This window comes from Xyrauchen texanus, chromosome 11 (genome assembly GCF_025860055.1).
Source record: "Xyrauchen texanus isolate HMW12.3.18 chromosome 11, RBS_HiC_50CHRs, whole genome shotgun sequence".
Classification (NCBI taxonomy): Eukaryota; Metazoa; Chordata; class Actinopteri; order Cypriniformes; family Catostomidae; genus Xyrauchen; species Xyrauchen texanus.
Window position 1 is genome coordinate 583,526 of NC_068286.1, and position 14,853 is coordinate 598,378.

The 14,853-nt window shown below is 42.9% G+C and overlaps 1 protein-coding gene across 3 annotated transcripts in view; it reads left to right on the plus strand.

Annotated features, from left to right (window-relative positions):
- Positions 1–6,232: 6,232 nt before the first annotated feature.
- The window catches only part of lpar2b (lysophosphatidic acid receptor 2b), a 42,085-nt gene continuing 33,464 nt past the window's right edge, over positions 6,233–14,853 (plus strand). For 2 of the 3 annotated variants that reach the window (XR_007971580.1, XM_052137258.1), the window contains exon 1: positions 6,259–6,364. The gene's annotated coding sequence lies outside the window, so the exon portion shown is untranslated. Of the gene's footprint in view, positions 6,365–14,853 lie in introns of all 3 variants that reach the window. The other variant, XM_052137259.1, reaches the window with a different exon arrangement.

Below are 14,853 nucleotides of genomic sequence, written 5' to 3' on the forward strand. Positions count from 1 at the left end.
GACTGAACTGAATTAGAGGAATAAAATAATGATTGTTCTTGCAATAAAGAGCAATGTCCAGCAGATGGAGCACCAAACCCTCAAAAGAAAAGTTTAAAGCATTTACTTCAGAAGATTGACAGAGTTTTTGCCAGATTTACCCTCTTCTGGAGACATTTGTTAATAAGTAACCTACACATAAAGATGGACTTGGTTTCTTGTTTTTGGTACTTTTCAAATGTCTTCTGTATAGATTTGTGTTTTAGTCCAAGCTCCAGACTTTCACAATCTATGCAAATCCAATATACAAATACATGTGTGTAAACCTCTGATCATCTACTCAGAGTGAAATAAACCGTCAATATTTATAGTGGGGAAATTATTTCTATCAGTTTAACCTAAATTAGACCTGTCACACTCAAAGTAATCCCCTTCAGTTATTAATCACTTCCCTAAAACTCTAATGGGATTACTATCCAGAATCGCAAGGATACAAAATAATCTTTAGTTCTCTTTCATCTTGTGTTTGAGATCCACCGTCCGGCATCCGTACCTGACCTCTGCAGAAGCATCTAATTGCACCAAGTCTGGCTAGACAGACAGGAGCGTGTGACCTATGCTCAGTAAGGACCCGCCGCCTTACCTAAGAGCATTTAACGACCTGCACGCGTTGCTGCTCCTCAGTTGACATTCACTTCTCGCGACCTCTGTTTCTCTCAACTCGGTTGAAATTTGACATCCACTAATTTGTCTACAGGAGGACACATCGCTCAGATCAGCCTCCGCTAGATGTGACTGTCTTGTTTCAGCCATGTTAGCGGTTTCCTGTTTATTGCAAGCCGCCCACTGTCAGGCCGTCCAAGCCTGCGGGCGCTCTATGGCTTTCTCAGTGGCCGGAGAACATGCGCTTTTGCTTAATCTGTCGGGCCTCCCTGACAGTGAGAAGTGGCGCATTGTGGGTGCCCCTGTATAGCATGGCCAGGCTCTCTTTGGTCCTGCTGTCGCTTTAATGCAACAGCGTTGCGACGATAAGAAAAAGGAGGAAGAAGCGCTTAAATTATGCCTTCCTAGGAAAGCGGCACCGTGGCAGGCACCCCCCCGTGCGCAACCACCATAACCTCCTGCCTTGGGGCGTCCTTTCCAGCACCCCGGTAAGGCAAAGCCATGCAATGAACCACCTCCTCAGCAGAGTAACCCACCCTCCGCTAAGCCCTGGGGTAGAATGTCTTTCACCACGGCTGCAGCCAAGAATCCCCCCGACTCTAAACGTAAACGGCCGGCCTGATGGCCTCAGGGGGCTTTGAGTCCACGTTCTCTGGCCACCAGCCCCGCGGACTCTTATCCTACCCTCCTAGTTCACAAAAAAAGGAGGTCCCCCACCCCCCACCAGTGGGTGCCCACCCTGTGTGTTCAGAACAATGTGTGTTCCCCTGTCCAGCTCATGTTGGGGAACCTCCCCGTGCTGGAAGTGTTTACATTGGGAAAAAGTATGAGAGCAGTGTCACCACACCACCCCTATTACATCTCTCCCATGCATTCAGTAAAGGCTTTGGCCACAGTGTTTCACATACACAAAAAATCAAATGAATCCATTACAGAGAGAGAACATCTCTCTGCAACCCCTTATGTTGCCCCTAGGTTGTCCACTAGATGGCGCCATTGCATTTCAAATTAGCAAATCAGGCATAAACACAGCAATAAGTGCTTCCCCGGCTCATGTGGGGTCACTTGCGAGTCACACAACAGCTTGGCAGGCTGTGTCGGCTCCAAGTGGGTGATTCGAACCATAATGAACGGGTACATACTCCAGTTTGCTAGGAAACCCCCACCTTTCGGTGGTGTTATCTTTTCTCACACAGAGAAGAGCGCTGCTCACATTCTGAAAGAAGAAATCCTCGCGAAGGGGGCGATTCACGTAGTACCCCTAGATCAATGCAATCAGGGGTTTTACTCCCGTTATTTCCCAGTTCCAAAGAAGGACGGCGCTCTCCGTCCTATTATGGATCTCAGAGTGTTAATCAAACAAGGAAATACAATTTCAGAATGTTAACACACGGCACACTCATCAGAAGGACTGGTTCACATCAGTCGATCTGAAAGATGCTTTTTTCCACATCAGCATCTATCCCCCGCACAGGAAATGTCTTTGTTTGCCTATCAGGGCATATGCTATGAATTCACAGTCCTCCCTCTCGGCCTCTCGCTGAGTCCGAGGGTGTTCTGTCTATGTGCGGAGGCGGGCTTAGCGCCGCTGAGATTAACGGGTCTAAGGATCCTAACATATATAGACAATTGGTTAATCATAGACAATTCCAAGGAGAAAGTGGTGCAAGACACGCACCGTGTGCTCACGCACATCACATCACTCGGGCTGGGTTCAGAGTGAATGTGAACGAGCAATTTTACACCTGCCCAGAGTGTTATATTCCTGGGTCTGGAGCTGAATTCAATCTCCATGCGTGCACCTTTCACAAGAACTCGTTTGCTCTCTGATGAATTGTCTATCACAATTCAAGGAGGGGACAAACGTGCCATAATCGCACATGTCTCAGATTACAGGGTCTTATGGCATCAGCTATTCAGGTTTTGCCTTTGGGGCTTCTGCGAATGAGGGCATTCATGAAGTGGGTTTTATCCCTCCACTTCAGTCCATTACGTGACCTCTGTCGCTCTGTCACAGTGACGCGCTCGTGCACATCAGCCTTGCGCCCCTGGAGGAGCGCAGATATGTACGCACATGGGATCCCTGTCAGGGCTGTTATGTTGCAAAAAGTGGTAATGACAGACACGTCCTTAACAGGGTGGGGAGCCACTAAGGAGGGCAGGACGGTGAACGTTTCGTGGCCGGGCGAACTTCGTTCACCCCACATAAATTATTTGGAGCTCATGACTGTATGGAAAGCTCTGAATAATTTTCTGCCCCCGCTTGCAGGGGCATCATGTGCTCGTTCGCTGCGACATACCACAGCAGTGGCACATATCAATTGCCAGGGCGGCATGCTCTCGCCCAAGCTTCATGCCCTAGCTCACGGCGTTTAGTGTGGAGCAGGCGGCACTTCCTGTCGTTACGTGCTACCCATGTTCCAAGCATTTTGAACAGGGGCACGGACCTTCTGTCGAGGGAGAACCTGCTCTACGGAGACTGGCGCCTCCACCCCCAGATAATGGGCATGTTGTGGGAAAGATTCGGACAGGTGACCGTAGATCTCTTCGTCTCGCGTGAAAACTCCCATTGTCCTATGTTCTTCTTGCTAAAGGACGAGGACGCGCCCCTTGGTGTGGATGCACTAGCCCACCCGTGGTCCAAAGTGCTGCTCTATGCATTTCCTCCCCTGTGCCTGTTAATACCTACCCTGGCCAGGGTGAGAGAGCAGGGCCTGTCCCTCATTTTGATAGCACCCAGGTGGCCCAAAGCACCATGGCTGGCAGAGATAATTCCATGGCTGGCAGAGATAACACCCAACCGTGGCCCCTCCCTCTACGCACAGACCTGTTGTCTCAGGCGAACGGGGAGATATGTCACCCACACCCGGACAGGGTGGCTCTTTGGGCTTGGCCCGTGAGAGGACAAATTTAAGCTCGATGGGGCTCCCCCCACGGGTAGTTGCCACTATACAGAACGCTAGGGCCTCCTGCACAAGGTCCCTATATGACTGTAAGTGGCAAGTGTTTGAAGGGTGGTGTGATGGGCGTGGTTCCACATCATATCAGTGTTCAGTCTCTGATATTTTGTGTTTTTTACAAGACCTTATGGATAATCGGGGAGCTGTCCATGTCTCCCATAGGTGGATCTCGACACTCTATGTTTCAGAGAACCAGGGTTACGTGAGTAACCTATTGATTTCCTCGTTCATTGTCACCAAATTAATATGTACATATATTACCAGAATTCTTCTTTTTAAATAATTAGCTTTAACTACAGAAGTAATTATATTCCAGTAACTAATTGCTTGATCAGATTGCTCCTGACACTGCTTGTGAACAGAATATTGTCATTGCCAATAAAGCTGTAATGTTGCCAAATTACACAGAAGTGTGTTTTATCTGTAACTGAGCAGCAACTGAACCATATCATGATTCACATCAAGAGAGAAAGTGGACTCTTGTGGACAGTGTGTGACAATTTCTCATGGGTAGAAATATTCAGAGATCCAAGAGCAACATCAATCTCTCTCTATTCATACTCGAGTGTGTGTGTGTGTGTGTGTGTGTGTGTGTGTGAGTGTGTATGTGAGAGTGTGTGTGTGAAAGTGTGAGAGTGTGTGTGTGTGTGAGAGTGTGTGTGTGTGAGAGTGTGTGTGTGAGAGTGTGTGTGTGTGTGTGAGTGTGTGTGTGTGAGAGTGTGTGTGTGTGTGTGTGTGTGTGTGTGTGTGAGTGTGTGTGTGTGTGTGTGTGTGTGTGTGTGTGTGTGTGAGAGTGTGAGTGTGTGTGTGTGAGAGTGTGTGTGTGTGTGAGAGTGTGTGTGTGAGAGAGTGTGTGTATGTGAGTGTTAGAGTGTGTGTGTGAGAGAGTGTGTGTGTGTGTGTGTGAGTGTGTGTGTGTGAGAGTGTGTGTGTGAGAGTGTGTGTGTGTGAGAGTGTGTGTGTGTGTGAGAGTGTGTGTGTGTGTGAGAGTGTGTGTGTGTGTGTGTGAGAGTGTGTGTGTGTATTTATCACTTTGTGGGGACCAAACGTCCCCATAAGGATAGTAAAACCCGAAATGTTTGACCTTGTGGGGACATTTTGTCGGTCCCCATGAGGAAAACAGCTTATAAATCATACTAAATTATGTTTTTTGAAAATGTAAAAATGCAGAATGTTTTCTGTGAGGGTTAGGTTTAGGGGTAGGGTTAGGTTTAGGGGATAGAATATAAAGTTTGTACAGTATAAAAACCATTATGTCTATGGAAAGTCCGCATAAAACATGGAAACACAACATGTGTGTGTGTGTAGTGTGAGAGTGTGTGAGTGTGTGTGTGTGTGTGTGTGTGTGTGAGAGAGTGTGTGTGTGAGTGATTGTGTGTGTGTGTATGTGTGAGTGTGTATGTGTGTGTATGTGTGTGTGTGAGAGTGTGTGTGTATGTGTGTGAGAGGGTGAGAGTGTGTGTGTGAGAGAGAGTGTGAGAGAGTGTGTGTGAGTGAGTGTGTGTGAGTGTGTGCGTGAGTGTGTGTGTGTGAGTGTGTGTGAGAGTGTGTGTGTGAGTGTGTGCGTGTGTGTGCGTGCGTGTGTGTATGTGAGAGTGTGTGTGAGAGTGTGTGAGAGTGTGTGTGTGAGTGTGTGTGAGTGTGTGCGTGCGTGTGTGTGTGTGTGTGTGTGTGTGTGTGTGAGTGAGTGTGTGTGAGTGAGTGTGTGTGTGAGTGTGTGTGAGTGTGTGCGTGTGTGTGCGTGCGTGTGTGTGAGTGAGTGTGTGTGAGAGTGTGTGTGAGTGTGTGTGTGTGTGTGTGTGTGTGAGTGTGTGTGAGAGTGTGTGTGAGTGTGTGTGTGTGTGTGTGTGTGTGAGTGTGTGTGTGTGAGTGTGTGTGAGAGTGTGTGTGTGAGTGTGTGTGTGTGTGTGAGTGTGTGTAAGTGAGTGTGTGTGTAAGTGTGTGTAAGATTGTGTGAGTGTGTATGTGTGTGTGAGAGTGAGTGAGTGTGTGTGTGTGAGTGTGTGCGTGCATGAGTGTGTGTGAGAGTGTGTGTGTGAGTGTGTGTGTGTGTGTGTGTGTGTGTGTGTGTGAGTGTGTGTGTGTGAGTGTGTGCGTGTGCGTGCGTGTGTGTGTGAGTGTGTGTGAGAGTGTGTGTGTGAGTGTGTGTGTGTGAGTGTGTGCGTGTGCGTGCGTGTGTGTGTGAGTGTGTGTGAGAGTGTGTGTGTGAGATTTCTTCATCCTCCTCTTCAGATTCACAGCAGATGACAGTAAGCAACTCCATATGAGGCAAAACATTCTGCCCCTCTGTTTTTGTTATTTTTATTTAATCTTTCAATGTATATATTTTATTATTTAAAATTACAATATTTTTTGACAAATTTTTAAGAATTTATAATTGTAAATCATTTTTACAAATAAAAAATAATACATTAATAATAATAATAATATATATATATATATATATATATATATATATATATATATATATAGACATATTAATGTAGTTATATTTTTCTTTTACACAGAGACGTTTTAAAAGTTGTCTAAACATTCTCCGCTCCTCATTGGTCAGTCTCATCACCTGTGCCCCCCCGGCCACGCCCCTCCATCAGCAGGAGCTGCGCACCATAGGCGCACAGGTGAGTGCGCGCACACATTGACAGCGGGAGCGCGCAGCAGAGTGAGAGTACGAGCGGAGATCCGAATAGCAGAACTGAGGCAGATTGAAGAAGGGGTTCAGCCGTTTATTTTGTTCGTGTGAAGAAACTGTGAGTGTTTATGTGAGAGTGATTCATGCTTTTATTGTATTACACGAACTTTGATAGTTTTTTATTCTCTAGTTTTGTCTTGTTTCTATTAATTATTTCATTGCTGTTTCAGTTCTCCATGCGACTCCATGTGTGCGTGTTTTGTATTTTTGACTCTTTAAGCTGTTATTTGGTCAGTATTTGTAATGGTAACTCATAAACGAGTGTGTGGTTGTTGTGTAAAGATGTGGTTGTTGTGTAAAGATGTGATGTGTGTTTGTTGTGTAAAGATGTGTTTGTTGTGTAAAGATGTGGCTGTGTGTTTGTTGTGTAAAGATGTGGCTGTGTGTTTGTTGTGTAAAGATGTGGTTGTTGTGTAAAGATGTGATTGTGTGTTTGTTGTGTAAAGATGTGGCTGTGTGTTTGTTGTGTAAAGATGTGGCTGTGTGTTTGTTGTGTAAAGATGTGGCTGTGTGTTTGTTGTGTAAAGATGTGTTTGTTGTGTAAAGATGTGGCTGTGTGTTTGTTGTGTAAAGATGTGGCTGTGTGTTTGTTGTGTAAAGATGTGGCTGTGTGTTTGTTGTGTAAAGATGTGGCTGTGTGTTTGTTGTGTAAAGATGTGGTTGTTGTGTAAAGATGTGGTTGTGTGTTTGTTGTGTAAAGATGTGATTGTGTGGTGGTTGTGTAAAGATGTGGCTGTGTGTTTGTTGTGTAAAGATGTGGCTGTGTGTTTGTTGTGTAAAGATGTGGCTGTGTGTTTGTTGTGTAAAGATGTGGTTGTTGTGTAAAGATGTGGTTGTTGTGTAAAGATGTGGCTGTGTGTTTGTTGTGTAAAGATGTGGTTGTTGTGTTGTGTAAAGATGTGGTTGTGTGTTGTGTAAAGATGTGGTTGTTGTGTAAAGATGTGATTGTGTGTTTGTTGTGTAAAGATGTGGCTGTGTGTTTGTTGTGTAAAGATGTGGTTGTGTGTTTGTTGTGTAAAGATGTGGTTGTTGTGTAAAGATGTGGTTGTTGTGTAAAGATGTGGTTGTGTGTTTGTTGTGTAAAGATGTGATTGTGTGGTGGTTGTGTAAAGATGTGATGTGTGTTTGCTGTGTAAAGATGTGATTGTGTGTTTGTTGTGTAAAGATGTGATGTGTGTTTGTTGTGTAAAGATGTGGCTGTGTGTTTGTTGTGTAAAGATGTGGCTGTGTGTTTGTTGTGTAAAGATGTGGCTGTGTGTTTGTTGTGTAAAGATGTGGCTGTGTGTTTGTTGTGTAAAGATGTGGTTGTTGTGTAAAGATGTGGTTGTTGTGTAAAGATGTGGTTGTGTGTTTGTTGTGTAAAGATGTGATTGTGTGGTGGTTGTGTAAAGATGTGATGTGTGTTTGCTGTGTAAAGATGTGATTGTGTGTTTGTTGTGTAAAGATGTGATGTGTGTTTGTTGTGTAAAGATGTAATGTGTGTTTGTTGTGTAAAGATGTGATGTGTGTTTGTTGTGTAAAGATGTGGTTGTGTGTTTGTTGTGTAAAGATGTGATGTGTGTTTGTTGTGTAAAGATGTGATTGTGTGTTTGTTGTGTAAAGATGTGATTGTGTGTTTGTTGTGTAAAGATGTGATGTGTGTTTGTTGTGTAAAGATGTGATGTGTGTTTGTTGTGTAAAGATGTGATGTGTGTTTGTTGTGTAAAGATGTGATGTGTGTTTGTTGTGTAAAGATGTGGTTGTTGTGTTGTGTAAAGATGTGGTTGTGTGTTGTGTAAAGATGTGGTTGTTGTGTAAAGATGTGATTGTGTGTTTGTTGTGTAAAGATGTGGCTGTGTGTTTGTTGTGTAAAGATGTGGTTGTTGTGTAAAGATGTGGTTGTGTGTTTGTTGTGTAAAGATGTGATTGTGTGGTGGTTGTGTAAAGATGTGGTTGTTGTGTTGTGTAAAGATGTGGTTGTGTGTTGTGTAAAGATGTGGTTGTTGTGTAAAGATGTGATTGTGTGTTTGTTGTGTAAAGATGTGGCTGTGTGTTTGTTGTGTAAAGATGTGGCTGTGTGGTTGTTGTGTAAAGATGTGGTTGTTGTGTAAAGATGTGGTTGTGTGTTTGTTGTGTAAAGATGTGGTTGTTGTGTAAAGATGTGTGTTGTGTAAAGATGTGGTTGTTGTGTAAAGATGTGATTGTGTGTTTGTTGTGTAAAGATGTGTTTGTTGTGTAAAGATGTGGTTGTTGTGTAAAGATGTGATTGTGTGTTTGTTGTGTAAAGATGTGATTGTGTGGTGGTTGTGTAAAGATGTGGCTGTGTGTTTGTTGTGTAAAGATGTGGCTGTGTGTTTGTTGTGTAAAGATGTGGCTGTGTGTTTGTTGTGTAAAGATGTGGTTGTTGTGTAAAGATGTGGTTGTTGTGTAAAGATGTGATGTGTGTTTGTTGTGTAAAGATGTGGTTGTTGTGTTGTGTAAAGATGTGGTTGTGTGTTGTGTAAAGATGTGGTTGTTGTGTAAAGATGTGATTGTGTGTTTGTTGTGTAAAGATGTGGCTGTGTGTTTGTTGTGTAAAGATGTGGTTGTTGTGTAAAGATGTGGTTGTGTGAAGATGTGTTGTTGTGTAAAGATGTGGTTGTGTGTGTGTAAAGATGTGTTGTGTAAAGATGTGATGTGTGTTTGCTGTGTAAAGATGTGATTGTGTGTTTGTTGTGTAAAGATGTGATGTGTGTTTGTTGTGTAAAGATGTGATGTGTGTTTGTGTAAAGATGTGTTGTGTGTTTGTTGTGTAAAGATGTGATGTGTGTTTGTTGTGTAAAGATGATGTGTGTTTGTTGTGTAAAGATGTGATTGTGTGTTTGTTGTGTAAAGATGTGATTGTTGTGTAAAGATGTGATGTGTGTTTGTTGTGTAAAGATGTGGTTGTGTGTTTGTTGTGTAAAGATGTGGTTGTTGTGTAAAGATGTGGTTGTTGTGTAAAGATGTGGTTGTGTGTTTGTTGTGTAAAGATGTGATTGTGTGTGTGGTTGTGTAAAGATGTGGCTGTGTGGTTGTTGTGTAAAGATGTGATGTGTGTTTGTTGTGTAAAGATGTGATTGTGTGTTTGTTGTGTAAAGATGTGATTGTGTGTTTGTTGTGTAAAGATGTGATGTGTGTTTGTTGTGTAAAGATGTGATGTGTGTTTGTTGTGTAAAGATGTGATGTGTGTTTGTTGTGTAAAGATGTGATTGTGTGTTTGTTGTGTAAAGATGTGATTGTGTGTTTGTTGTGTAAAGATGTGATTGTTGTGTAAAGATGTGGCTGTGTGTTTGTTGTGTAAAGATGTGGCTGTTGTGTAAAGATGTGGTTGTTGTGTAAAGATGTGGTTGTGTGTTTGTTGTGTAAAGATGTGATTGTGTGGTGGTTGTGTAAAGATGTGGCTGTGTGGTGGTTGTGTAAAGATGTGATGTGTGTTTGTTGTGTAAAGATGTGATTGTGTGTTTGTTGTGTAAAGATGTGATTGTGTGTTTGTTGTGTAAAGATGTGATTGTGTGTTTGTTGTGTAAAGATGTGATGTGTGTTTGTTGTGTAAAGATGTGATGTGTGGTTGTTGTGTAAAGATGTGATGTGTGGTTGTTGTGTAAAGATGTGGTTGTTGTGTAAAGATGTGGTTGTGTAAAGATGTGGCTGTTGTGTAAAGATGTGGCTGTGTGGTTGTTGTGTAAATATGTGGCTGTGTGGTTGTTGTGTAAAGATGTGGTTGTGTGGTTGTTGTGTAAAGATGTGGCTGTTGTGTAAAGATGTGGCTGTTGTGTAAAGATGTGTCTGTGTGGTTGTTGTGTAAAGATGTGGCTGTTGTGTAAAGATGTGGCTGTGTGGTTGTTGTGTAAAGATGTGGCTGTGTGGTTGTTGTGTAAAGATGTGATTGTTTGGTTGTTTTGTAAAGATGTGATTGTGTGGTTGTTGTGTAAAGATGTGGCTGTGTGGTTGTTGTGTAAAGATGTGATTGTTTGGTTGTTTTGTAAAGATGTGATTGTTTGGTTGTTTTGTAAAGATGTGATTGTGTGGTTGTTGTGTAAAGATGTGGTTGTTGTGTAAAGATGTGATTGTGTTTTTGTTGTGAGATGTGATTGTGTGTTTTTTGTGTAAAGATGTGGTTGTGTGTTTGTTGTGTAAAGATGTGGTTGTTATGTAAAGATGTGATTGTGTGGTTGTTGTGTAAAGATGTGGTTGTGTGGTTGTTGTGTAAAGATGTGATTGTGTGTTTGTTGTGTAAAGATGTGGTTGTTGTGTAAAGATGTGGTTGTGTGGTTGTTGTGTAAAGATGTGATTGTGTGTTTGTTGTGTAAAGATGTGTTTGTTGTGTAAAGATGTGGTTGTTGTGTAAAGATGTGGTTGTGTGGTTGTTGTATAAAGATGTGATTGTGTGTTTGTTGTGTAAAGATGTGGCTGTTGTGTAAATATGTGGTTGTTGTGTAAAGATGTGTTTGTGTATTTGTTGTGAGATGTGATTGTGTGTTTGTTGTGTAAAGATGTGGCTGTGTGTTTGTTGTGTAAAGATGTGGCTGTGTGTTTGTTGTGTAAAGATGTGGCTGTGTGTTTGTTGTGTAAAGATGTGGCTGTGTGTTTGTTTTGTAAAGATGTGGCTGTGTGTTTGTTGTGTAAAGATGTGGTTGTTGTGTAAAGATGTGGCTGTGTGGTTGTTGTGTAAAGATGTGGCTGTTGTGTAAAGATGTGGCTGTGTGGTTGTTGTGTAAAGATGTGGCTGTTGTGTAAAGATGTGGCTGTGTGTTTTGTAAAGATGTTGTTGTGTGTTTGTTGTGTAAATATGTGTTTATTGTGTAAAGATGTGTTTGTTGTGTAAAGATGTGGTTGTGTGGTTGTTGTGTAAAGATGTGGCTGTGTGTTTGTTGTGTAAAGATGTGGCTGTGTGGTTGTTGTGTAAAGATGTGGCTGTGTGGTTGTTGTGTAAAGATGTGATTGTGTGGTTGTTGTGTAAAGATGTGGCTGTGTGGTTGTTGTGTAAAGATGTGGTTGTTGTGTAAAGATGTGGTTGTGTGGCTGTTGTGTAAAGATGTGGCTGTGTGGTTGTTGTGTATAGATGTGGCTGTGTGGTTGTTGTGTAAAGATGTGATTGTGTGTTTGTTGTGTAAAGATGTGGCTGTGTGTTTGTTGTGTAAAGATGTGGCTGTGTGTTTGTTGTGTAAAGATGTGATTGTGTGGTTGTTGTGTAAAGATGTGATTGTGTGGTTGTTGTGTAAAGATGTGGTTGTGTGGTTGTTGTGTAAAGATGTGGTTGTTGTGTAAAGATGTGATTGTGTGGTTGTTGTGTAAAGATGTGATTGTGTTTTGTTGTGTAAAGATGTGGTTGTGTGGTTGTTGTGTAAAGATGTGGTTAATGTGTAAAGATGTGTTTGTTGTGTAAAGATGTGGTTGTGTGTTGTGTAAAGATGTGGTTGTTGTGTAAAAATGTGATTGTGTGGTTGTTGTGTAAAGATGTGGTTGTTGTGTAAAGACGTGGTTGTGTGTTTGTTGTGTAAAGATGTGGTTGTGTATTTGTTGTGTAAAGATGTGTTTGTTGTGTAAAGATGTGTCTGTTGTGTAAAGATGTGTTTGTTGTGTAAAGATGTGGTTATGTGTTTGTTGTGTAAAGATGTGGTTGTGTGTTTTGTAAAGATGTTGTTGTGTGTTTGTTGTGTAAAGATGTGTTTGTTGTGTAAAGATGTGGTTGTGTGTTTGTTGTGTAAAGATGTGGTTGTTGTGTAAAGATGTGGTTATGTGTTTGCTGTGTAAAGATGTGGTTGTGTGTTTTGTAAAGATGTTGTTGTGTGTTTGTTGTGTAAATATGTGTTTATTGTGTAAAGATGTGTTTGTTGTGTAAAGATGTGTTTGTTGTGTAAAGATGTGGTTGTGTGTTTGTGTAAAGATGTTTGTTGTGTAAAGATGTGGTTGTGTGTTTGTTGTGTAAAGATGTGTTTGTTGTGTAAAGATGTGGTTGTGTGTTTGTTGTGTAAAGATGTGGTTGTTGTGTAAAGATGTGTTTGTTGTGTAAAGATGTGGTTGTGTGTTTGTTGTGTAAATATGTGGTTGTGTGTTTCTCTCGATGTGTCCACATCACCACACTTTTGCTCGATATGATCATACAGATATTAGCTTTAAAGCAAAACATATTTAGGAGGATTTTGCTTGTTTTTAATTAACACTGAGTTCCTCAGGAATCCGTTTTCAACGTGTTTCTCTATCACACGCACTCACACACATACAACACACACTCACTCTCACACACACACACTCACTCACTCACTCACACACATCACAACACGCACTCACACACAACACCTCACACACAACACGCACACAACACCTCACTCACACACAACACTCACGCACAACAATCACACACTCGGACACAACAATCACAGACTCGCACACACAATAAACACTCACTCACACACAACAATCACACACACACACACACACACTCCCACACACACTCGCGCACAACACTCACTCAGTCACACAACTCGCGCACAACAATCACACACACACACGCACAACAATCACACACTCACGCACAACACTCACTCACGCACATCACTCACGCACATCACTCACACACACACACAACACTCACGCACATCAATCACACACTCACTCACGCACATAAATCACACACACACACACAACACTCACGCACATCAATCACACACTCACACACACAACACTCACGCACAACAATCTCACACGCACAACAATCACACACTCACGCACACTCACTCACTCACACACCTCACACACAACACTTACACCTCAAACACAACACTTACACCTCACACACAACACTTACACCTCACACACACCTCACACACAACACTTACACCTCACACACAACACACACAATACACTCACAACACTTACAGCTCACACACAACACTTACACCTCACACACAACACACTTACACTTCACACACAACACACTTACACTTCACACACACCTCACACACAACACTTACACCTCACACACACCTCACACACAACACACACAATACACTCACAACACTTACACCTCACACACAACACTTACACCTCACACACAACACTTACACATCACACACACAACACTTACACTTCACACTCACAACACTTACACCTCACACACAACACTTACACCTCACACACACACTCCCACACACACTCGCGCACAACACTCACTCAGTCACACAACTCGCGCACAACAATCACACACACACACACGCACAACAATCACACACTCACGCACAACACTCACTCACGCACATCACTCACGCACATCACTCACACACAACAATCACACACTCACTCACGCACATCACACACTCACACACACAACACTCACGCACATCAATCACACACTCACACACACAACACTCACGCACAACAATCTCACACACACAACACTCACGCACAACAATCTCACACACACAACACTCACGCACAACAATCACACACTCACGCACACTCACTCACTCACACACCTCACACACAACACTTACACCTCACACACAACACTTACACCTCACACACAACACTTACACCTCACACACACCTCACACACAACACTTACACCTCACACACTTACACCTCACACACAACACTTACACCTCACACACAACACTTACACCTCACACACAACACTTACACCTCACACACACCTCACACACAACACTTACACCTCACACACAACACACACAATACACTCACAACACTTACAGCTCACACACAACACACTTACACCTCACACACACAACACTTACACTTCACACACAACACACTTACACTTCACACACACCTCACACACAACACTTACACCTCACACACAACACTTACACCTCACACACAACACACACAATACACTCACAACACTTACACCTCCCACACAACACTTACACCTCCCACACAACACTTACACCTCACACCTCACACATACACACTCACAACACTTAAACCTCACACACAACACTTACACCTCACATACACACACAACACTTACACCTCACACACAACACTTACACCTCACATACACGCACAACACTTACACCTCACACACAACACTTATACTTCACATACACGCACAACACTTACACCTCACACACAACACACTTACACCTCACACACAACACTTACACGTCACACTTACACCTCACACACAACACTTACACTTACACCTCACACATACACACAACACACTTACACCTCACACACAACACACTTACACCTCACACACAACACTTACACCTCACACACTCACACACTCACACCTCACACACACACTTACACCTCACACACAACACTTACACCTCACACACACACACTTACACCTCACACACACACACTCACACACTCACACACACACACACTTACACCTCACACACACACACTTACACCTCACACACACACACACTTACACATCACACACACAACACACTTACACCTCACACACACACACTTACACCTCACACACACACACTCACACCTCACACACACACAACACTTACACACTCACACACACACACTCACACACACACACTTACACCTCACACACAACACTTACACCTCACA